At 40.3% G+C, this 24,396-nt stretch overlaps 1 protein-coding gene across 3 annotated transcripts in view; it reads left to right on the top strand.

Annotated features, from left to right (window-relative positions):
• Window positions 1-24,396, top strand: part of CDH13 (cadherin 13) — a 745,597-nt gene that overhangs the window by 153,352 nt on the left and 567,849 nt on the right. The window contains exon 1 of one of the 3 annotated variants that reach the window (XM_044987231.1): window positions 8,366-8,780. The exons of the other annotated variants lie outside the window; for them this stretch is intronic. The gene's annotated coding sequence lies outside the window, so the exon portion shown is untranslated. Of the gene's footprint in view, window positions 1-8,365; window positions 8,781-24,396 lie in introns of those variants that run through there. 3 annotated transcript variants of the gene reach the window in all.

Consider the following 24,396-nt stretch of genomic DNA (forward strand, 5'->3'; position numbering starts at 1 on the left):
AATACAATGGGCACCTTTGTGTCTCACCACACCCAGAGATGTGCTGAGGGCTTTATGGGCACAGCTGAGGAAGGAAGCAGGACAAAGTACTTTCTCTGTTTAATGATGCTAGCCCTTCAAGGTTGTTTACCCTTTTTGTAGCATATTCCTCTGTAGGTGAGTGTTTTTGTGTATCCCTGATTATATTTTTGAATGCATACATGTGTCTGATATATATATATTTTTTAAATCAGTGGTACAAAGGCCCTAGTAAATTGTATGATCCGTTCCAAGGAAGATTTTGAGAAATGTCATTTGAAATATCTGTGGGCACTCTCTGACTCTCTCAATAATAATGATGTAACACGTTCTATAATCCTCACCTGGTTCTTGAACAAAAAGCATTACTTTTGTTTATTCTCAAGCATATTTGAATGAAGTGACCTTGTCATGGTACTACAACCATGCATTAATTAGCTAAACTGCATGTTAGAGTGAATGAACTAATAGGCTAGCCAGGAGGATTTGATCATTAGAGTTTGATTTTTAACACACCCACTGCCAGGTGATTTGCCGGAGGCTATGTCTTCAGAGGAAAAAAAAGCGGGGGGGGGGAGGAAATTATATATCAAGAAAGCTATCTTGATATAGAATCCTACAGGAGACAAAGAATGGGTAGTTTTTACCTCTTTGAAGCTAGTCAAGGTAAACCCCAGGTGAGGGTATTGATTTGACTTGGACTACCTACACTGAGGGAAAAACAACATGTGGCTTCTCTCCACTAGGATTTCACATCAGGATAGCTATTTTGAGTAAACCGTGCACTCTTTTTCAGTTAAGAGAGCCTGAAATGTAGTGAGGCCTGGATCCAGTTACTGGTTGTGTGTGCGCTTTATTTCACTGACCCTGGTATGTGACAAATGCTAACAAATTTGGCACATGCAAGCTTTATGCATTTCAGTGGACCTACCCCTGATTTACCTTGCTATAAGTGAGGAGAATAAGACCTGTTGTTGTTGTTTCTTGGTTTAAAAAAACCAAAAACTGATTATCAGCTGGGCTGTAGAAGCCCATTAAGAGATTTATTTTATCCCTTTCTAGAGGAATTGCTTGCCCTGATTCATGGTATTTCTTGCTTGCTTCCAAGTCAGGACGGTAGCACACCTGCAACTGAGGGCACAATTTGGCCCATAATCATTATGTTCTAGGTGCTACAATTTTTTTTTTAAAGTTTTTCAGCTTTCACTGTAGGGCGATAACCCCAGTTCCCTCTGGGGAATTACTCTCCCATTCTGTCGGTGGCTGCGATTGCTCGGTCCCTGAATGCAGCAGGGCTGTGATTTGCTCCAAGGCAGAAAGATATGGCTAGTAAATGGTTATATCCTGCTCCTTTCCCGTCACACCACTTGTGTTTATCAGGCATACACATTCCTCCCTTTCTACAGGCAGCTAGCTGACGTTACTCCAAGTCTATGCCTTTGGCATGCTAACCTGTTTCATTCCTACCCTCCCAGCTTTTCCCTACCCTCAGAGCTTATATACACTTCTTCTATCTGCCCCTTCTTTTCAGTCAGGGAAACTAAAACATTTCCGACTCCACATCGCCTCCCATTGACACAGCTGACACAAGTACGGTGTATTTTATTAATTGATCCCCTTTATTCCTACCCATGAAGATTTTACCTCCATGAGCTTTTTAAACTAGGTTCATGAGCCACACACCTTTCACATGCACATCAGCCTTTCGAAATTAATACAGATGATGAAGCTATAGCCTAGACTCTAACTGGCTTCCCGAAGCCAAAGCTCTCAAAATTCCCCTTCCCGGTTTCAGTGATGAAGAAGGGGGAAAAAATCATCAATAGTTTCAGATCTGGCCAAACCGTTTCAGCAAACAGCACTTCCCTTCTGTTCTAAAATTAGCATGATACAGAACCTGTGGCAATACAGGCTATTTTTTTTGGCTTATTATCTAAATTTCATCCCGTTTACACAACACTCAGAAGCATGCAGTAGCTGTAAATAATGTTAGTGGCTAGAAATAATATGACCTTTGAGGCATAGAATACCCTCCTTCCATCTGTTTTCTGTTAGCGAGAATCTCGGTAGATCGCCAATGGAAATAAATAGAGAAGAGTACATTTCCCAGGCATTATCTGGGTCTCTTGGATAAGAACAACCTTTTCTAAATATGTTCAGTGGTTCTAATATTTTCTATCTTTGGAATGAAATGATTTAATAGTGAACTCAAGGTTTTATTTTGATTGAGATAAGCCATTGCTGCAAAGTTGGGATCCGGCTCCAAAGGTCTCTAAAGCTTAAGGTTAGCGTGGGAACGCGTCTGCTGCTTCGGATCCATCCTATAGAGACTGGCATGGGTGGTGCAGACTAGATTTGAATCTGACTGTTGTCAAAGTGGTGGAGCTGCTCAGACATTGTTACCTCACAAGCCCACTCAAATTCTTTGCATTAATTTTTAGTTTGTGCTCACTTTTGTTTATTGGGCTGGCTCTGATCACTGTTACTTTAGCCGTCATCTGTTATGTGCAACGCTGACTGTGTACAGTGTGTAGCGTGTGGCCGGTAATGTGATCTAGAGGATTGAGTGTGTGGCTGGGAGCAAAGATGTTGGGAGTTCTAATCTCACCTGGGTTCCCTATTGTCTTGCTAAGTAGCCTTGGGAAGATACTAATGTTCTCTCCGTGATTTAAAACAGGGGAAGGAAACCAGTGGGAAGACACCCACAATAGCGTGCTCCAAGAGAAGTGGCTGTGCATGATGTTTCCCCTTGTTCTTTGCCCTAGTGCCCTACGCAATGAAGCCATGCTAACAGGGCCACAGCAAGGAAGTGTTGGGAGAAGTAAGGGAGGAACCATACCAAATGGCATGTTCCTAAGGGTGGCACAGTCCCAAAATATATATTTCAAGTCCTGGTCCCAGGCTGAATGAATCTGGGACAGCAATTGTCCTGGATTCCCTGTGGCACCACTAGGGTGACCAGATGTCCCAATTATATAGGGACAGTCCTGATATTTGGGGCTTTTTCTTATATAGGCTCCTATTACCCCACACCCCGTCCCGATTTTTCACACATGCTGTCTGGTCACCCTAGGCAACGCTCCACGCCTGCCCAAGGCTCAGAGGCAGCGCCAGCCTCTTCCCGGGGGTGAGGGGGTAGCTGAGGTGGGCCTTAGCATCCCCTTACCATGAGCCCCCCCTTACCCCTGAATTCCCCTCCCCTGGCCAGGTCAGAAGCTGGAGCCAGGCAGTAATAAGAGGATCCTGGGCCACCGTGGGGACCTCCAGGGTCTTGGACCTGCTCTGGGGTCATGGGCCAGGGACTGCTCTTGGATCACCCACTGTGAGCCACAACCTTATCTTTGCAGGGTCCAGGGCTCTCCACAGCAGCCCAGCTCTGGCTTCCAGCCTGGCCATGGGGCTGGGCCTCAGTGGGAAGAGGAGGAGAAGGGGACAGGGCCACCGAGGGGGCGGGGCTCCTGCATGTGTCCCGTTTTTGCATTTGGAAAAAGTGGTCACCCTACCCATTCCCCAGAACAGCTTGTATGCCTCAGAGTAACATTTGCTAACTCCATGCACAGTGTGACTTCCCCCACTGGAGTCACAGGCTGTACCCAGGGACTCACTAGACAGACCAAGACCTGCAGAAGAAGAGCTCTGCCATTTGTCTGGCAGAAACATGCATGGCTATGGAGTTGGTGTCCTGTGAAACCCTGCCCCTTTTCTGCTTTCCTTGAAGCCTGACTCTGCCCACTCCACTCCTCTGTCAGCCTTGGGGTAGGAGAAGGCAGACGTATAAACAGAAACCCTAAATAAAAAGCCTAGAGCATTTGGGTTACTTTGTTATTTTATATGGTAGGCTGGGCAGAGGGTGGTGAGAGATTTATTGCAAGGATTCTCCAATCCTTCCTTCTCCCTGGCAGAGTGGGGATCAAGGGTTGCAGAGGATACGTGAGAGCAGGGGCTGTGTAACGACTCCAGTGCTAAAGTATTCATTGTGTGTGGTTGACGGTATTCCTGGCCAAGCCCTAGGTGTGCTCTCTAGCACAGTGACAAGACGGTGTACCTGTCGAGTGCATATTATGCAGCAAGAAAAATGGAACTTTGGGAGCTACCTTGTAGCATCAGCTCAGTATTTGGGTCTGCACCTCTACAATGCATGTATCACAGCCATGTGTTCAGAAGGGCTAGAAGAGTGCAGCGGAGTTTATGAAAAAGTATTTGATTATGTTCAGAAATCTCTCTTTGACCTTTAAAACCCTAGAATACTGTAAATGCTCCTGTGTGATATGTGGAGAGAATCTAAATCAGATGTGCTCAGCTGCTTCTGAGGCAGGTCTTATTGGTGATACATGTGGGCTATGATTGGGAGGAATGGAGAGAGTAACTTTTTCTTGATTATCTTTAATTTAAATAAAAAAAATTTTTAGAACAATGTTGACCATTTCTGCTCTGTATTTATCTTGGCATTTGCCAGAGAGTAAACACAAGACTAAACAGGTAGTTAAGCACTGAGGTGCTGGTTCAGAAAAGCACTTAAGCATATGCTTCGTTTTCAGCAAATGCTTAAATCTCATTGATTTCCATGTGATTTAAGCATGTGCTTAAAATTAAACGCGTACTTCGGTGCTTTGAATCTGTGCTGGAGGGATTTTCCTTTACGTCTGTTTCTCTGGGCAATATTTTATGGAATTTAAGCCCATATACCTGAGGGCCCAGTTGGACTTAATGTGGTAGTTACAATGAGAGACCGTTTGAATATTGTCTAGTACTCCTAGAGGTGAGCAATGACTGCAAATTCTCCGCAATATGTATCCTGATGCTCGACTTAGTGGGAGTTCCATCGATGCGCCGGATGACAGAACTGAGGCCTTCCTGGTAGTAACACAGCTTTTATTGTCGTACTCGTCATCCAGCATATATCCAAAGCAGAGCTGATAATGCTAGATTCTGCTGTGTGCATGTTAAGTGTTAAAGGAACACGTGAAATGCCACTATAATTTCCATGGTTTTCTCTGCATGCAAAGGGCTTTCTGGTAGTTTGTCAACCAGACCTCGCTTTGGTGTTGCTAATTATTTATAACGTAATTAGAGATATTGAAAAAAGAAAAACAGCAGGCAAGTCAAAAGGATCTAAAGCTTTGTCTTTATCTTGTAGCTGAAAATATTTGTAAAATGTCTTTTCACTTCACAGAGTGTGGAGGATCAGAGTTCATTTGTAAAATGTGTCTCCATTGTTCCAAGGGTTCCAAGCTTTCACTGACCATTAATCACTGCTCTAGACTGTTGACTTTATTAAAATAGAGAAACTGCTTAAACCATTGTCTATTTATTGTAAGTAAGTGCAAGAAGTAATTGGGTAATTCCTGGTGCAACTCCTTTGACTTCAGTGGAGTTATAATAAGGATGACTGTGTGTTATTATTTTCCCTCCTCCCTCCAAAATATGCTATAATGGGAAGTCAAGGCATGAGATCCCTTAAAAACCGTTGTAGGCAATGGGAGTTGAAGGCACACAGTACTTTGCAGGATCGAACCCATTGTTCCAAACAGTGTCTAGGAAACCACCACTGCAAAGGTATTCCCCACTGTATTGCCACCCCATTCTACATGGGAAACACAAATGGATCTCCACCCATTCACACTGTAATGGATCCATTTTCCAGAGATCTCTTTCACAATAATAGCCAAATGGGAGCAGACCCCAAGGACTCAAGGATGAGCTTCTCGGAGGCCATTAAAAAACCTTAAAGACCATCCTCTGAGCAGAGTCTTTAAGACTTCAAAGTGGCAAATGGATTTGGGCTTGAGCTAGATGCAATGTAGAAACAATATAATGTCATAGCTGACCACCAAGTGTGAACAGTGAATGACTATCGAAGCAAACAGACCTTGATTTGTCCATAGGCTGACACATGTTCACAGAAATCATTTGAGAAATAATTTCAAAGGACACATTTATTTAAAAGCAAGGTCCATACATGGATAATTGAAAAACAGAAAACAGGTCCAAATTAATGAAATATGGTATATTATTAGCTACAAATAATTCACTTAGGACCTTGTAGCCTGAGCCTGGAAAGAAAGAAAAAAGACCTGTAGTGTTAAAAATATTAAAATATACTACATTAAGTGCTTGATCCAATGCTCACTGAAGTGAGTGGAAAGACTCCCATTGACTCCAGTGTATTTTGGATCAGCCACTATGACCCACATCCTTATCTTTGCAGAATGGGGCCCATAAATCTTCAAAGGTCAACCTTGACTTGAAGACTACTCTAGCATTAACTTTGCTTAGCTGAAGATGGCAGCTTCAAACCCCAGGCTATAGTTTAATTTGCAATCCTTGGAAAAGAAATGGTCACCTTCTGCAATGGTTGCGCCTCTGTTTCTTTTTATAACAAAACATAGGTCTGTCTTTTTTATAATCTCCATATGGAATCTTTAATAAAGTGGATTCTGGGATGGAGGAGCCAAGACAAATTCAGTTGCTGATGATGATTTAACTATGTTTAATCAAAGAGCATCCTCAGTACTTGTATTTGCAAACTGAGTAATGGAATGCTGGTACTTGTTAATCTCTGCCTGGAGTTTGCAAAAGCAGAACTGAGTGTCAAAATGTCTTTGTTTTATCAGTCTTGATAGATGCATGCCAGCTGTGCTACCATGGCTATTGTAAAGGGGAAATTACAAGCTCAAGGTCAGCAAAATAGAAGATCAAGATATTGTGAGGCCTTTTTCTTTCCAATTTGCTGTTTTTATTTCAAAATGTATGTAGGAAAGAACTGCTGACACTGTTGGAAGCCATGGATTGTGTTATAAAATTTGAAAGTCCCCCAGAATGTTCTTATCCATCTTCCTTTTATTTTTGAGGAAATCATCATTGTTATGTGCGAGGCCAAGACCTATTCTAAAGCTGAATGTTCAGAGTGCCAAAGTGTTTCCAGAGAGAAAAATTACGCTAAGCAGAAGTTCGTAAATATTTTTATAGTCTAAAGGTTTTTCCTATCAGCACTGATAGGTTTGATGTTTCTCTTCAGTGCAACTACTTAATTATTTAGAGCCATTTATTCTCATTCCAAATACTCAGCTGGTTATAGAAAAGATCACAGTATATTAAGGAAAAAACATTTTAACCTTTTAAGATGTTCTCTACCTTCTCAAGAAAACTGTCTTTCACACATAGTGGAAGATTGCTTTCACATACTAGGGAACTGTTGCTAAAGGTGCATTTCAGAATTTATGAGGGCACAATGAATATGACATATTTGGAGAACAGCAGCTCTGAGAAAGTTAACCATTCAATAGTTAAGGTTTCATTATCAAGGAATTGTGGGAGATGTTCCTAAGCTAGTTGTAACTGTCTGAAATTGTAATTTTTAGTTTTAATGTACCTTGGAGAGGTTAATATATCAGCTATAGTTTAGGTTGCCTAAGCATTTCTATTCTAACTTCAGGTTTTCAATCATCACTTTCTGAAACTTTCACCTTTTTTACTAAATTGACCAGCTCTGGTTTGTGCCAGCAACTGAATTTTTATTTATTTTGGAAAGCTCAAGCAAAAATGGCTCAGCTTTTTGTGAGCATGAGCAATAAAAAGACCCTTTCTCCAATAAATAAATAAATTAATTAATCTTGTACCTGAGGTTCAAATAGCGAAGGAAGAAAGTAGGGAAATTTGAGAGAATTACGTTTGTGTTCAGGTGAAAATTGTTTTTGATTTGGCCGAGCTAGGAGACTTTGTTTAAAAAAGTAAATCACTCTTTGCTCATGTGCAATACATATTTAGCAACATTAGTGTGTTTTTATGAACACTTGTAAGGAGGACAGGGTGTGCTTTGCTTGCATGTGTGACTAACTTTGTTGGGCAGTGACTTTTACTTATTGTTGGTGGTAACATTCAATGTTAAAGTGCAGACTCAGTGACAATGTTATAGGCAGAGCTTTGCTCCTGCTTGGGGCATGGCATTTTAGTTGTGTCTAGCTGAAAGGAAGCTGTAAACTAACTCTTTTTTTTTCTTTTAAAAATAAATAACCCTAGAAAATCTCATTTAAAAAAAAAAACTCCTGGAATGTCCCATGTGTTAAGAGACTGTTAAGGTTTGCACACTTCAGAACTCAAAACAAGCCAGAGTTAAGGTTGCATGCATGAACTCAGCTTTACTTCCTTGTAGGTATGATCTTGTGATGAGGTCTCCATACTCACAATATAGAACAGGTGAAATTAGGTTAATTAACCTGATAAGATGCACCTGGGTGAGAGCCAGGGCTTGAAAGGTTGATTGATGATGGAGCCCAGCTGAGAAGGAATAGGCAGGGCTGGTATAAAGCCAGAAAGTTGGGCGCACAAAGGGGCTGTAGTGTGAGAAAAGAGATGTTTTGGGGACAGGGAATTAAATACTCTATAGTCCCTCCCTAGGAGTGGGGACCTAGAAAATGTGAGAAGAAGTCTAGGGAAATAATGACAAGGTCTGGGAGAAAGTAGACCACAGTTGCCAGATATAGGGTCCCTGGATTGGAACCTAGAGCAGAGGGGCAGTCTGGGTTCCCCTACAAACCACTAGAGAAGTGGCACAGTCAGGGTAGTAAAGGGAGAGAGAGACTTTGATACCCTAGAAGGGGAACATAGTGACTTGTCTGAAGGTTGCAAGCCATGAAGAGAGAACACCCCAAGTTGCAGAGAGGCGGGGGGGAGGCTATGGGGCTCATGGACAAATGACAGAAGCAGGCCTAGGACCTGGAAGGAGCTAATCTCCTGAGCAGCCTGGAGGAGGCACCATTGTGGTGAGTGTACCCTGTGACAGGTCTATAATAACATGATCACAATTTGTGTTTCTACCACTCTTGATATAAGTGGAATTTTCAGCTCCCGTTTACTATTGTGTGAATGGCAGAAAAGTAAGAGTCCATGAAATCCATTTATATACAAGATGTGTCGTACAAGGTTCTAGGAGGAAAAGTCATATGATTTATAAGGAAAGTACTTATTTCAAAATAATTGTGCTGAATTGTCTCAAGAAGCTCATAGGGCAGAGGAGATCAAGAGCAGGGGTAAAGGTCTCATAATTTTTTCTAGACCTTTGTGGCTCAAGAGAGGCAATTTGCCATTGCGCTGTCACTGAAAGGCATCTTTTTCCAATGGAATAGCTGGAGGCTTAGCAAAATCTTGTTGGCTGTGTATTCCAAGCCATATTGTCACAGGATGCCTTATCTACTGAAACACCCTTGTCCTCCTATTATTGGCTAATCTAGGGAGTAAGAGCAGAGGGTAATAAAAGCAACCATTTGCAATAATTACTAATTAACAATGATTCACTATGCTTATAAAACAAATGCAGGATTTTTAACCCAGATCATATACTTCCAGATAGATTACCAGACTCTACAGTACCTGTATGTGGTGGCACTTATGAAATTTGTTGTCTCCACATATCAAATGTGTATTATTTATCTGCTATGCTGACAGAACATCTCTAAATAGTCAAAACAAACAGTTTCTTGTAATGAAACCTTAGACTGTCACCCAGGTTACTGTAGCATCCTGCATGGAACTTGGAGGGAGGATCACAGATTGCAGGAGGGAAGAGTTTAGTGGAGGCACCAGAAAGCCTATCTATGTGCATGTGGTTGGAATGCAAGCTAGGGGTTGTCACACCTTGGTAAATGGGTCTTGTAATAAAAAGCTAGTTTTGTTTTAGAAACATGGAGTCCTCTCATTATGTCCTGCCATGTGGTACATGAAACAATCTCTACTGTATTATATAAATGTTATCAAAATTAGATAATTAGATTTTTTTGTGCATGATAATATATAATCTGAAAACGTGACTATAGTCTAAAAAGTGACTGTGAAATTGGCTGTTCCCCATTGACTGACTGTCCCTGTCTCAAACTTGCTCACTTTACAAATGACAAGAAGGTTCTAACTGCAGCTGCTATCTAGAACCTGAATGTCAAGCTCTGTTCTTTCTGTCTCCTGCATCTTCACCAGTAATAAAACTTTTGCCATTGGGACTTAGTTAACCATTTGACTTGTGTTGTATGAGCATGAATAGACTTTGTCTCACCCTCCTTTAGCTGTGATGGCACTGGAATGCAAAATGTTATAAAGCAAAAGCTTATTGTATTAAGTTAAATATGTGTCTACGGATACACACACACACGGGACAGCTCTTTTGATCAAGATGATACTTGGCCAAACCCTCAGTCGATGTAACTCCAATGGAGCTATGCCAGTGTACAACAGCTGAGGATCTGGGTGATCTTTTTTAGTCCTCTATCATGTTCTGGTCCTCTATCATGGCTGGATTTCCTTTAACTAATATGAATAAGATTCTGTACTTATTGAAGACACACACACACTGCTTTTCAGTTTGCTCTTTTGACTAAATGAAATATCTCACACTGAGTCCTTAAAACTAGAAAATGTAATTGTTCTCACACGGAACAGGGGGAGGTTCCCAGTACTTAGGACAACAAAAAAGGTGAAAACTTAGTGCAACAAAAAACCCCTTGATTTACTGGAGTTAAGAGCCTAAAATGGTATTGTGTGTGTGTGTATATATAATAAGTATGAAGATAGGTGAGATGATCAAAAACTGATGCACATGGAGTTTTAAATGTCAAGCGATGTGGTGTTTATAAAATATGAAACTTAATGGGGACCCAATGTAAAGACAATTAACTGGAGCAATTGGCTGCTGATCTGAATGTGAGTCATGTTCATAATCTTCACAGCTGTATGTCTTTTATTTTTTATCTGTGGTTCCCACCTTGTTAATCTGATCCATAATCAAGGCTTCACATTTCTACTTCAGGAACAGTCACATTAATATTTTTGAAACCTTGCTTGGCACAAAACAGTTGGATTTTAATTTCATGTTTGTTTAAAACAATCAACCCAATGTGTACTTTGTCAAAACATTAAGATTGGGAACATAGTGTTACACGATCGCTCAAACTCATTTTTGTTGGATTAAGAATTTAATTCTTTTTTAATAGATTCGTTCCTTAATCCCATTTTCACAGAATTAAAGATTTTTCCCTCTTCTTGACGCTTTCTCTGGTTTTCTGTCCGTCACCTTTGCTGAATATCTATACCCCACTACTAATAGTTCTGCTAGGTGTCTCTTAATAGTTCAAAGCAGATCTACATGTTTTAAACTGATCAAGGTTCCTGAAATAATTCACTGCTTTTGGATAACACATTTCATTTTGATACTGTATTAAAGTAATATGTTTCTTCAAAGCTGCAAATGGAAGTCAGTAAAAGATGGTTGGTAATTATTCTCTAATAAACATAGTATAAGGTACATGGGGGGGGGGGAACATTAGGTGACATAGCTATTGCCCACAGAGTTTTATTTTTGTAATTAATTGAACATCTAAAGTTAAGCAGTGGGGGAGGGTGTGTGCGTGCACGTGCACAAGGGGAACAGTTTTTAAAATGCCAGAATAAATATGTTTGGGTTCATTCAACTTTACAGGTCTGTAATCAAATTTGCTTTTTGTGTACAAACTGTCCTCTGCTTGTTATCTTCCAGCAGACTATTTATCATGTCTGTCTATTGCACTTTAGGGGGAAAATTGTTTTTCCAAATGAGATTACAGATGATAATATCTGAAGTTTGGAACATCTGTTCTGTCTAAATCCCAGATAGTCGTCATTCAAATTCTGCATTCTCACTTATCTGCTTATTGATACTGTGATTTTCTTTCTTCGGGTGAATTTTCTAGCCTCAGCAAAACCTTAATGAATCTCTATTGTTTAAATTACTTAATAACTTAACCACTAGATAATAGATTTTAGCCAACTGTCTTTGTGGAGAATGAGGGAGTTACATGTAGTATTTTTATATAAAAATCATGTGGCCATCTGGTTACCTGTATATTATCCTTCCTTAATGCATAGCGTTTTAAATCCAAGGCATTGTTAAAGGAACCAATCAGCAAAGACAATACAATAACAGAAACAAAAGTCTTTGAGGAAATAAAGGAGCAGCTGTTTAGCTAGGAGTGTCCCCTACCTAGCTACATCCAGTCTAAGAACAGTTTAGTCTTACCAAGGCTCAGCTTAAGATCAAAGGAGGATGGTAAACCATTAGAGGACCCTGGCACCTAGAAAAGTGAGGGGCATTTGGGGTGAGTTAAGAGGATGGGAGGAGTTGCTTGGAGCTGCTCCCAGGGAGTGTCAGTGACACACACACAAACTGCAGCAAGGACTCTGCTTCTCCAAGGCCAGAGATGGGAGGTAACTTGCTTCTGCTTTTTTGCCTTTGGGTGAAAGAGAATAAATAATACTTTGTTCAGAAGATGCTGTTTCTGGGACTCCCCTTCAGGCTCTGGAAGGGAAACTTGCAGGTGCCAAATCCAGTGGGGTTTGTTGGGTTAACGTGGTTGTAAAACAGGGGCTTCCAGCAAGAGACTCAGTCTCCAAGTGCTTGAACTGTGTGGTTTACCCCCTAAGAAGGTAGCAAGGCCTGTCCCGCAAAGGGATACACTCAGGAGGGAGAAAAACGGGGTGTAACGTCACAGTGACAGGGCAAACTGCATATCTGTCCTTTTGAATGTGTCATCCTCACTCAACCACCACTGGGCACTAACTGATAGCAGAGTTTGTTCTCAACACTGCTTTTGGTTCTTTTATTTATTTATTGCTGATCTGTGTGTGCATATAGCTGTGGGAGACGTTATCAGATCCAGCCATCTGCTGAACAGCGACAGTGTTAAATGTATGCACATACTGAGATCTCTACTAAAGTGTTTTTTGTTTTTTTTTGGTTGGTTGGTTTTTTTTGCAGCCATGAGCTTTGGTCCTCCTCCAGAATAGGCTTTGTCAGTGCAGTAATAGAGAGCATGTTCATTCCAGTTGATTGATGGTTTTGTTGATGATCATTGTCAATTCCGTAAAGTTTGATATTTTTGCTTTAAAAATCTAAATGAATAACGGGGGTGGGATGGGAATCTGGCTCAATGGCATTCAATTGTAACTTCATCTTCGGAGCTGCTGTCATCCCTTTGCATGCTTGGTTTCCACATCACATACCGCTGAAATGTATTAAAAGTGTGGGAAGGACTTGACCCTTCCTGTAAGGGAAATACTGGTCAATTAAAATATTCACACCTGCTGTGGCCAATCCATTGTTCCCACTATCTCTCAAACTGGATATGCCAGTACATGGATTAAGCCTGTTCCTGCATAGTTCTGAATGCTCTGAACCTATGTTCACTTCATTAAAAAACTATGGTTGCTCCCCACTCGGTATCAGTCTGCATAAGATTATTAAACATCGCTGATGCGTCTAGATATAAACCAAAGCCTGCTAGAGCACCTTAAATCATACTATCCCTAAGACATTAAAAATGGCATGGCTTACACCCACCAGGCTTCAATCTTTTCACCCCTTTAATTCAAGCCATCCCAAACATATTGATTTATTTTGTACTGTATCGTATCATGAAGCTGTAGCCCCACGCCAGGCATGTTTGCATGAAGATCAATGCAACAGACTCACCTCAGCTTTTAATACTCTGGTTTCTGTAGCCACTCCATGAGCTAGATAAATGACCGGCAACTGCGGCACATTTTATTTAGTTTTTGTGATTTTTATTTATCTTTACAAATAACATTTTAGAATGAACTGATAAAAACCCTGCTCTGTGCTGGTACACTAGTCCCATTTATTATTGAATTGTTTTCTGGATGGTGGTGGTGGGCTGTTCTGTGACTATAGTTTAAGTCATGACTAATGCTACATGCCAGCAACAGAAATACAGATTCAAATTTAAATAAACTACAGAAGCAGTTTTTTATGGGATAAGTTTCTCATTGGCAATTTGTTTTTTCCTGACAGCCTAGAATCCTGAAGCCATTGTTACACCAGCCTCTGGGACCAGTGCACACACTAAGACAGTGCTTATAAATGTTTCGGATCCCAGTGCTAGATGGTGGTTTGAACCAATGGAACTTAATTATTGGTTCGTTTCTGTCTGATTACTTAGACAAATCTTTTGGAAATGGTTAACAAAATAGGAGCCAAGGTTTTAATATTTATATGGGACAGTAGGAATGTTTCTGCTGTTGTATTGTATGATATTTCTAAGCCCATCTTTGGATATTAAGGTCATCCCTGTAAGCAAGGTCAGTCACAATGTTAAACCTCCACACCATGGTGCTGTTTAAAACTGGGGCACTTTATTTAACTTTTGTCATAATTTAAAAAAAAAAAAGCCCCACCAAACAGCAGGTGAAATATTTTGTGCATGAATAGTTAGGGTGACTGAACCCACTTTTTTTTATTGAATCAATAGTTTGGCCAAAACTACTCCTGTCAAATTCACATTCTCAAAATGTCCAGAGAAGGAAGAAATAATGAGGTGGGAGTACTGTGGTCACCCCATCTCCCCCTTTACAAGTTTTAGCTGAGTGGTTGGGGCACTCACCTGAAGTATGGCAGACCCAGGTTCAAATCCCTGCTCTGGAACAGATCCAAAATAGACTTTTCTGATTCAATGACAATTCTGGAAAGTCAGATTTGATTTGACCTGAACTGATTTTCTTTCTTTCTTGAAAGAAATTACCAGCTCTCCTCCTGGCAACACCCTGCTCACTGTATGTTCCTGACTTCTTCAGCACCATTCCAAACCTTGGAAACAGGTCATAGGAAAGTATAGTCCCTGCACACCAGTTATTAAACACACACACACAGTTACCCTAAATATGCTAAATACACTATACATTTACACTAAATACATATATTCTAACTTATAAGTATTGCATCAGGTCCCCTGAAGTTCTCAAATTATACCCGGTATTAATCTTAACCTTTGTTTATAACGAGCTGAGTGTGATCACATGGTGTTACTCTTTTCCCCCCAACCTCTACACACTTTTTTCTCTTAGGGCATTGATTATCATTTTTACTATGATGGTAATGCACAGAATTGGGAACAAGGTGTCATTTTATTGGATGCGGCTCTGCTGATGCTCAAGTCTCCTGTACTAGCATAAGAGTAGTGGAGCCAAACTGGGATGTACAGAAATGGGGAGTGTTGACCTTCATAAGCCACTCTATTTCAAGTCAACAAAGCTGGATATTTTATGACTGATCTGGGTTGCGGGGTGATTATTCTCCACAACACCATTGACTCCAATCTGTGGCTATATTCCAGTGGACTCAGTTCACTATGGTGAGAGGAACCAGTGGAATAATCTCTTTCCACACCTCCCAGTGACAAGAAAGTGTGTTTTGTGCTTAAAACATTCATTTGTGCTCCATATGAAACCTTCCGGAAATCAGAATAATACTTTCTAATGAGATTAGCATATGAAACATTGCTATTTGAGACTTGTTCAATTTGTGCCTTAACCTTTTAGAATGTTGGAAATTGGAAGCTCTGACTGACAGCTCCTTTGTAAGCTATACCATTCTTTGTTATATTTCACTGGTGACACTTTGCAAGAGTCTGTCTACAACATTCAATTCTACAGCCCTAAATTAAACCAGAGTTCTAAAGAAATCTAAGATAGATTTGTGTTTTCTTATCTACTATATCACTCTGCAGGCTGGGATAAGATAAAAGGGTATCTATTCAAAATGTGGTCACACATTTTCATAACTTTGCATTATCTAAAAATGTCAGTTAAACTCATCAGAGATTCATGCTTGTTTGTACTGTAGCAAATATCTTATCAATCTCTTCAGGATTTGATTAAATTCTTTGATATTCTTGCTGCTGCTGGCTACCTTACTAATAGTTACTACTACTGACACCAAATGTTTTCATCCTTTCTAGCTTAGCACAAGAATATATTTTAGACTTACTGCTTAAATATATTAGATCTATATTCAAATGATTTCTTGTTCATAACTACTTAATTATAGCTCTTGTTTACAGATTTATTTTAAATGATGTAATTATAGATTTGATTTAATAGTCCAGCATTTGATGACATTAATATATATGTATTCATGTAACCATTGCAAAATATAATAAACATGTCATAAATATTTACTACCTTTTTCCAGTGCCATTGTAGTAGAGGAGCTGTATAATCCAGGTGGAAGAAAACATTTTTTAGTTTTTGTTTATACTGTGAGGTGAAGCACTGCAGGGGAAATGCAAAATGTAGTAATATTGATGAAGACTATGTAGTTTGTTTCATGCACTTAGTCATAGCAAGCTGTAAATTCAGAGGCATGTTTTTCATGTAGTTACTGACATTGAATTTTTTTTATTGTTCTGGGTACATAAGGCCGAGAAAGTATCAGGTTTTTTTTTTTTTCATATTCACATACTGAAATTGACAGCAACCAAAGATCCCGGGGGGGCGGGGAGCGGAAAATCACTTACAACTGAAAAGATAGATGATTTGGATGAAGTTAGTGGGGGTTTTTTTGTTGATGGTTTTTGTTTTTTGTTTTCATCAGAATGTAATAAGTAAGGGTCAGATCCTCAGCTGGTACAAACCAGTGCAACTTTGTTCAAGTCAGTGGACCCATGCTGACCTACAGTAGGCAAATATCTAGCCCTCTATTCTTAGATTTGCTAGCCCTCTCTTTTCTCACTTTGGTTGGTAGCCTTGTTTCTAAGGACCTGATCCTGTTCCCATGGAAGCCAAAGTCCATTTTGCTCAGCTGCTGTTGTTTGAATCTATGCTCCATCAACTTTGAGTGAGACTCAAGTGAAACCAGTGATCTCCTGTGAGAATGCTAGGGACTGATGTCATTTATTATTATTTATTATATTTTTTACTACAGTTGGGTAGCAAACTTCATTGACCCTGAACCAAATCTTTTGTGGCCTTGCTAATATGAGCAACCTTACTGAAGCCAAGGGAATAGTTGGCCTTGTGGAGAAAGCAATTACATTCAGTATTAGACTCCCAGTAAACCTCTTAGCTAGTGGCTTGGTATAAAGGGTGCTGCTCGTCCCACCTCTATATGCACCACTCAAGCAGCATATTAAGGACTTGATTTTCTTTTAAAAAAAAAAAAAGCCAAACATTCCACATGATGAAACAACTCCTCCTCCCCTACTCCCGGATTTTTCTGAAGCTTCTGCAACTTTGTCTGCTGCTTTATGGAAGCGTTGATGTGCATATTTATTGGATTGGATGTTTTGTGATTAAGCTTTTTCTCCTGATCCCTTAGCCGCTGAATGAAGCAAATTCATTACTTAGCCAGCATTTAATTCATTACTGTCATTAGAGTGGAGGATAATATGCTTAATATCTCAGAGGCAATGACAGTCCTCACCTTTCTTTTTCCCAGTACAATGAGCGATTGGTGAGCCTATCTGAGGTATTTCAGTTTATCTTACTATACAGTATCTAGCTTCTCTTGCTGCAAAAGATATCTTTCTGTATAGCTTAACAATGATGAATAGAGGATTATTGTACAACATGCAGACCAATGCTCTTTTACACCAAGTTTTGAAAGCCTTGCTGTCTCTTGAATTTTGTTTTATCTGGAAACAAAGAAAGCAACCCATCCAGCTATATGGTGTAACAGTAATTTTATGAGATAAAGCTTGACTTGGCTTCTTTTCCATCTGGGGCTATCTGTAATAGAGGTGCCTACTTATTTTCTTTGAATCTCAGTATAGCGTTACATTTTTGTATGCTTTGTGTACTATCTGAAATAGTCACACTCCTTTGCTATGAACAATTAATTATGAGTCAATAACCAACTTCTGAGGTGATTCAACTGCAGAATGAAGCTGAGGCATTTGATAACTCGCACATCTCTTGGTGTGAGCATATTGCAATGCTACAAGGATTACTCCTCTGGTATGATAAGACAAGGAAAGATTCAATATGTTGACACTTAAGATAGGCCAGGAAAGATTTTAAGTCTTGCCTGGGAGCACGCCTCCCATGATGCCATGCAGTTAAGATAAAGATATCTAATGAAAATGGAGTTTTACTGTGCAGTCACTTGTAACCTATTTTGAAAGCTGTTTTAAGATTTTTTTTCATAGTATACTAACTGCAAGATGTACAATGGATGAAATTATCCAAAAAAGGGCATAAACTCTGACTAACCACCCAATGTTGAGACAGTTGGAAAGTTGCAATGGAACAGGAACCTGGGCAATAGACTAAGACAGTGGTTCCCAAACTTGTTCTGCTGCTTGTGCAGGGAAAGCCACCTGGCGGGCCGGGAAGGTCTGTTTACCCGCTGCATTTGCAGGTTAGGCCGATCGCAGCTCCCAGTGGCCGTGGTTCACTGCTCCAGGCCAATGGGAGCTGCTGGAAGCAGTGAGGGCTGAGGGATGTACAGCCGCTCCCATTGGCCTGGAGCAGCGAACCACGGCCACTGGGAGCTGCGATCGGACCAGAATGATGCACAGTAAGAGTAACGGGCAATTACACTCCTTAATCATAAGGGAAGTAAGTCCATCCACAGGCTGGATGTAGACTTAGAAACTAGAGGAAAGGTCTTCCACAGCTGTTGGTAATTGTGTGCCTGTGTATGTGCTTCCTTTACTAATTGTGTGATTAATAAGTCAGCTTTGATTGGACTTATCTGAGGCTTGGTGTTAAACAAATTTGAATTCAAATAAAATTACTGACTAAATGGATAATCATAACCAAGAATCTTCATCAATTATTGGTTATTGATTGTGGAAAATTAGAGTTAGTGATTATTAATCAATGTGCATCACAAGATAAAAGCAGGGAAGGGGAGAAACTCATTTTCTCTTGTCCCAGGAGCATTTGCTGCTAGTTCAGACTTTCCATTGTCATCACTTGGGGCACTAGTCGGTTACAAAAACCAAACAAAAATGTAGAGCCAATGGTATGCTGCTTCTCAACAGTTGCCTCCTGTTAAAATGCCATCTCCACACCAGAAGGGGAAATTACAATTTCCCTGCATTGAGTGGAGTCACTTTCTCTCTGGATGCTGCTGAGTTATCCCTGCCCGAGAGGAGTTATCCCTCCAGTGGATAACTTGACTTGTACAGAGCGAGCTTTTGGTCTTTGGAATGAACTAGATTGAATCAAGTGTAAAGAGATTCAAACATGCAAACTCAACTGATAGGAAAGAGCCCCAGATTTCCTCCACCAAAGAAGGTCAATACAGCTTGTGACACTTTAAATGTCACAAGCTGAATACTCAATTGCTGCATAAGGATTTGGTGCATTTTTCAGGAGCAAAGTATAAACCTTTCTAGCAAAATCTGTGTTCACCCAACTCTCCTTTCATCAAGCACTTGCCCTTGGTATGGGAGTGGAGGACTAATCACTGCCTACGAGAGCCCCTGTTAGAACACTGGCAGCACAGAAGGATAAGGCTGAATATTTTGTGTCAATGAGGAATTCTGCTTTGTTTGCAAGAGGATAAAGTTTGATTTGTCAGGGCTTTGCCTGAAATCCTCCCCTTGTATAATTAAACTCAATTCTTTACTATTCTAAACTCAATTCTATTACTTGTACCTCAAGAAAACAGGCTTTCAAGCCAAAGCGCACAGGACCTGATTTATTGCAGAAAGCAAACGTCTTTCATACTATGAAAACGCACCAAGTCCTATGAAAGCAACAGCTGGCTGTGTATTGAAGCTGGGAATGTGTTTGGTTGACTCAGGCCTACAAGTCTTTGCTATGAGTGAAAATCATAACATTCAGTGTGTGGGAATCATGTTGTCTTTTGGGACTTCATTTAGGTGGGAGAATGTTGTTTTCTTTTGTAGCTGAATGTGGGCCAGATTTTATGGTGGAAATCAGCATGCCTCCATTGAAGTCAGTTGATTTCCACCAACTGAGAATCTGGCCCTGTGTTTTCAAAAACTGTGAGATGCTGAACACCTATAGTTCTTTGCAACTTCCAGCTCTCTCTCCTATTTCTAGGGTGCAAATTAGCATGGTATCTAAGCACAAGGATTTGGGGGCACACAAGATCTTGCAGGTGGCATGCAGCCCTCAAAGGGTTGGTGCTATGTTGAGGGAGTATTGGACTTCTTTTGTTTTTAAATATTGGCTTATGCAGCTTAAATGCAGGATCTCTTCCTCCCCTCCAATTAAGGTTACTTATATAACTTTTAACTCAGTCTTATTTGAAGTACAAGAAGATTAAATGAGTGGCCTAATTTCAAAGAATGATGAGTCAGTGTCTTAACTGGAATGGGAACCCCAGTTTCCTCTTGGTCTTTTGCTCAAACTGGAAGGTGCCTACTAAAAAGTTACTCAGAAAATATCTTCTGTCTGCACAGGTTTTCTCTTTGCAAAATCTGTCTAGATTAATCACTAGACCTAGATCTGATCGTGTGATGTTGAGAGGGCTCTGAAATGAGAGGGGTGCCCTCATAGATTTCAGTAGAAAGTGAAGATGCTCAATATCCAGCACTGTCAGTCCCAGACATTTGAAGATCACTTGTAGAAGGATTTTGCAAAATCAAAGCTTGTTTGGAGTTATGGGAGCACAAAAAACACTTTAACTTTTTATTTCCATTCAATTTATTCTATTTAATTTTTAAATGGACAAATTATGTGTTTTCAATATTTTTCACAAGCAGAAAAATACTCACTTCCTGCCTGTCACCTTGTTTGCCAAGTTTCGGCCTCTCAGTTAATGATTAAATCCCATTTCTCAGCATAAATGGCTGAAAAACAAGCTTTGAAATAAGTGGGCATCACTATCCAGTAATGAATTCATGATAGGACAATTGAGGTAGAGGACATTTTAAGTGCCTCATCATTCTGATTTCCTCATATTTATTGTAATAACATTGACCATATTCAGTTAATTTGGCATTCGTAAAGATCTTGCATGTATTATTTTTTTGTAGATGGTAATTTACCATTTACTGTAGCAAGTGTTACTTAATGGACACTGCAAAGCTTTACCACATAATGTTTAATAAAGCCAGTCTTTCATAACTTAATCTTCTGTCAAAATCCAGAAATGCAGGGGAAAATGTTGAGCTTCCCGAAGGAGGCAGCTTGACTAGTTTTAATAAATGAACATATTTTTCCTTTATTGCTTCTCATTAAAAAAAAATGTTCTTACTGTAGGTGAATTTGCAGGAGCAAGGTGGATTCCCAATATAGATACTGGATACAGTAATAAAACAGATGTTCAGTTTAGGGTTCAAAGTTTTAAAGTTTGCTATAAATTGTTTACCATGTGAGATGAAAGAAGGAGAAAGTCTTGGTGGGGTATCACAGAAGGCCTGTGCCTCCATACCCGTTCCCAGATTCCTTCCCCTATCCTACATCTCCGAACTGTGGGAGTAGAGCGCTGCTGCACTCTCAGGACTCCAAGGAAGCCAAGCAAAAAAAGTGGGAGAGGGCAACAGCGGTGAGAAGAAACTTGTATAGGCCCACTGTGCACGCGGCTAGATGGTTTTGAGTCAGTCAGCTAATTTTACCTAGTCTGTCAACTAGTGGTCTGATTCTTCCCCCGCCTGTCCCAGTTGCTGCGCAACTAATGCTCCCATTGATATGAAAGCAGATGGATTTACCTGTGAAAAGGGCATGATCAGGCCTTCTGATATGCTAAATGCCATGAAAATTTACCTTACTTTCCTTTTCTACTTTACTGCTATTACTAATAGCCCTGTATACAATCCTAAATAATACCTTTACCCAAGTTGGACATATTTGGTGCTCTCAATCATTCCCTCTTGACCAATCTTTCTAGCCTTTTGATTACTCTTGTTTCTCTTCAGTCATTTGTCAATATCTTCCTTGTAGAAAGCCCATAGTGGAATGCAATATTCCAGGTGCCACTGCATCAGAACTGTAAAGAGTGGGATTATTACCTCCCTGCATCAGGACGTAAACCTTCAGTATCTGGAGACAAAATGTTGCCTTTTGGGGTGCCATATCATAATGCAAACTCTCATTTAATTTGCTGTACATTTTCTGCCTGATCTCTGTTAGCTTTAATGCACCCAGGATTCTTCCTTGTTATTGAGTAGCTGTGTTGTAAAAGTATTTCATGTGTGTATTTGGCCACCATTATAAAGTCCATATTTGTACCATCATTTTACCAGGTACTAGAACACAGATCAAAGTCATGATCCAAAGCCTACTGAAATCAATGGAAAAACATAAATAAGGCCCTCATTGTGGTAGTTCAGATAATATTGTCAGACACCGGGTTGTAAATGTTGACTTTCTAATGCTACTAAGCACTGTACAGGTGTTTCATCTAAGATTAAGGCAGACATTTCGGGTGTTTATGTAAAATTTTCAAAAAAAGGCATGTACATTAGTTGTCTATTTTCTTTGACTTTTATGTGCATTGTTGAACATATTTGAAAAATGAATTTATGCTTCTTCCTTGGGGAAGAATTATTTCTAAACAAAACAAGTCATTATTTTAGAGCTCTCCAAAGATCAAAGACATAGGAAACTTTGTTCAAGAGTGAAGGAAATATTTAATAAAATGTGGGGTTTGTCACTTAAATACTTTTTTTTTTCTCTCAAAGATGGTATTTGGATTCATCACCAAGAAGTTGACCAGTAGTCACCTTCAGAAATAGCAATCGGATTACTTTGACCTTTTCTGTCAAAACAATTGCAATAACATTCCTCTTTTTGCAGGAGTGTTTCGTGGAATCAGGGGCAGCTCTAGGAATCCCGCCGCCCCAAGCAGGGCGGTGCGCCGCGGGGCGCGCTCTGGCGGTCGCCGGTCCCACAGCTCCGGGGGACCTCTTGCAGACGTGCCTGCGGGAGGTCCACCCGAGCCGCGGGACCAGCGAACCCTCCGCAGTCATGCCTGCGGGAGGTCCACTGGTCCCGCGGCTCTGGTGGATCTCCCGCAGGCATGACTGCGGAAGGTCCGCCGGAGCCGGCTACCGCCCTGCTGGCAAAATGCAGCCCCAAGCGCGCGCTTGGCGCGCTGGGGTCTGGAGCCGGCCCTGGGTGGAATACATTTGCCAACCAACTGCAGCCATCCTAGAGATTGCATGAATTTAATCAATTAACCCAATATATAACAATGGCTAGATAATGTTTATTATTGGGAATAGATGTGTCTAATGACATCTAGAAGGAACTAGGAAGAGAGTTTAATTGAGTTAGTTACAGTGATTCTACAGTATCTCTCCAATCTAAAATCCTCATATGCTAAGTGTATTGCATTTTAAATATTAATTTAAATGATAGAACTATTTCAGCAGATTACCCTTCATAAGATGGAAAAAAGTTTTCATAGGGAAACTGATCTTTTGAACTCTTTTCAAAAATAAGGTTTACCTCATTTTCTAGAAATGATGTGCAATGGAAAATATAAAATTAGAAGACCAGATGCTCAGCTATACATCAAGGACTCAGTCCTGCAAGGTGATGCACATTCTGTCCTTGACCTATGCTCACTCTCTCACACACACACACACACACACACACACACACACACACACACACACACACACACACACACACACACATATTCTGCAAAGCGTTTAAGGACAAGAGTAGACCCTTGGACTTCAGTAGGCTCACTGACTTGCTTAAAGTCAAGCACGGACTAAGTGCTTTGCTGGATTGGGGAAATAGTGCTCACTAGTAACTTGCAAGATCAAGTCCCAATGCAACAAAACACGTGCTTAATGTTTTACATGTGCATAGCCCCATGGATAAGTATGCGCTTAGATGATCTGCAGCACCTTGGTGTAAACTGACAAAGACCCATTGCAGTCAGCAGAGTTGGTCCAGTTAATACCAGCTGAGAATCTGGTCAGTGAGTTTCATGTTCATTTTTATAACACAGGACCCAATTTTGCAACTCTACTTATGCAAGTAGTTGCATTGGCTTCACTGGGACTGTTGACACAAGTAAGTAACAGGAGTAAAGGTGCTAGGAGTGGGCAGCTATTAATTCAGAGGCAGAATTTATTGCCATAAATATGATTGTATTTTTGGGAAATGTAGTACAGAACTTAATGACCTTGAAATAAAGTGGCAGGCACTCTTGCTGCATGGCTGCTGTGTAAAGGATGCAGTAATTTCTGAACTGAAATTCCTTCTTTCTGCTTCAGATCTCCCAAATGCTCCAAGAAAAGGCAGTATTTTATTAGAACAGAGTTTTGGAAAAGAAGGGAATTGCTAGAGGATGAAATAAAATTCTGTTTACCTAAAAGACAACTATTATAGCTATATATAGAATACCCTGAGGTGAAGCGGGCAGAATTTGTTATAGCGTGTGCTGAAAATGTGAAGCAAAAGAAAAATATGTAGCTTTTGGGATTCAAACACTCAAAGGACAACAATGAAAGGACCCTAATGCTGACGGCCCGTGGCTTTTTACAGGTGTATATTAGATGTCTGACTGGAATGCTATTGCTGACATTGACTATTTCTGTTTATAGAATTTTTCAGTTGCTTGTAACTTTTTGAACTGTCACTTTGGCTGGGCTCAAACTTTCTAGACTTGGTTTCTGTCTGAAGGAA

The sequence above is a fragment of the Mauremys mutica genome, chromosome 14, assembly GCF_020497125.1.
Source record: "Mauremys mutica isolate MM-2020 ecotype Southern chromosome 14, ASM2049712v1, whole genome shotgun sequence".
NCBI lineage: Eukaryota > Metazoa > Chordata > Testudines > Geoemydidae > Mauremys > Mauremys mutica.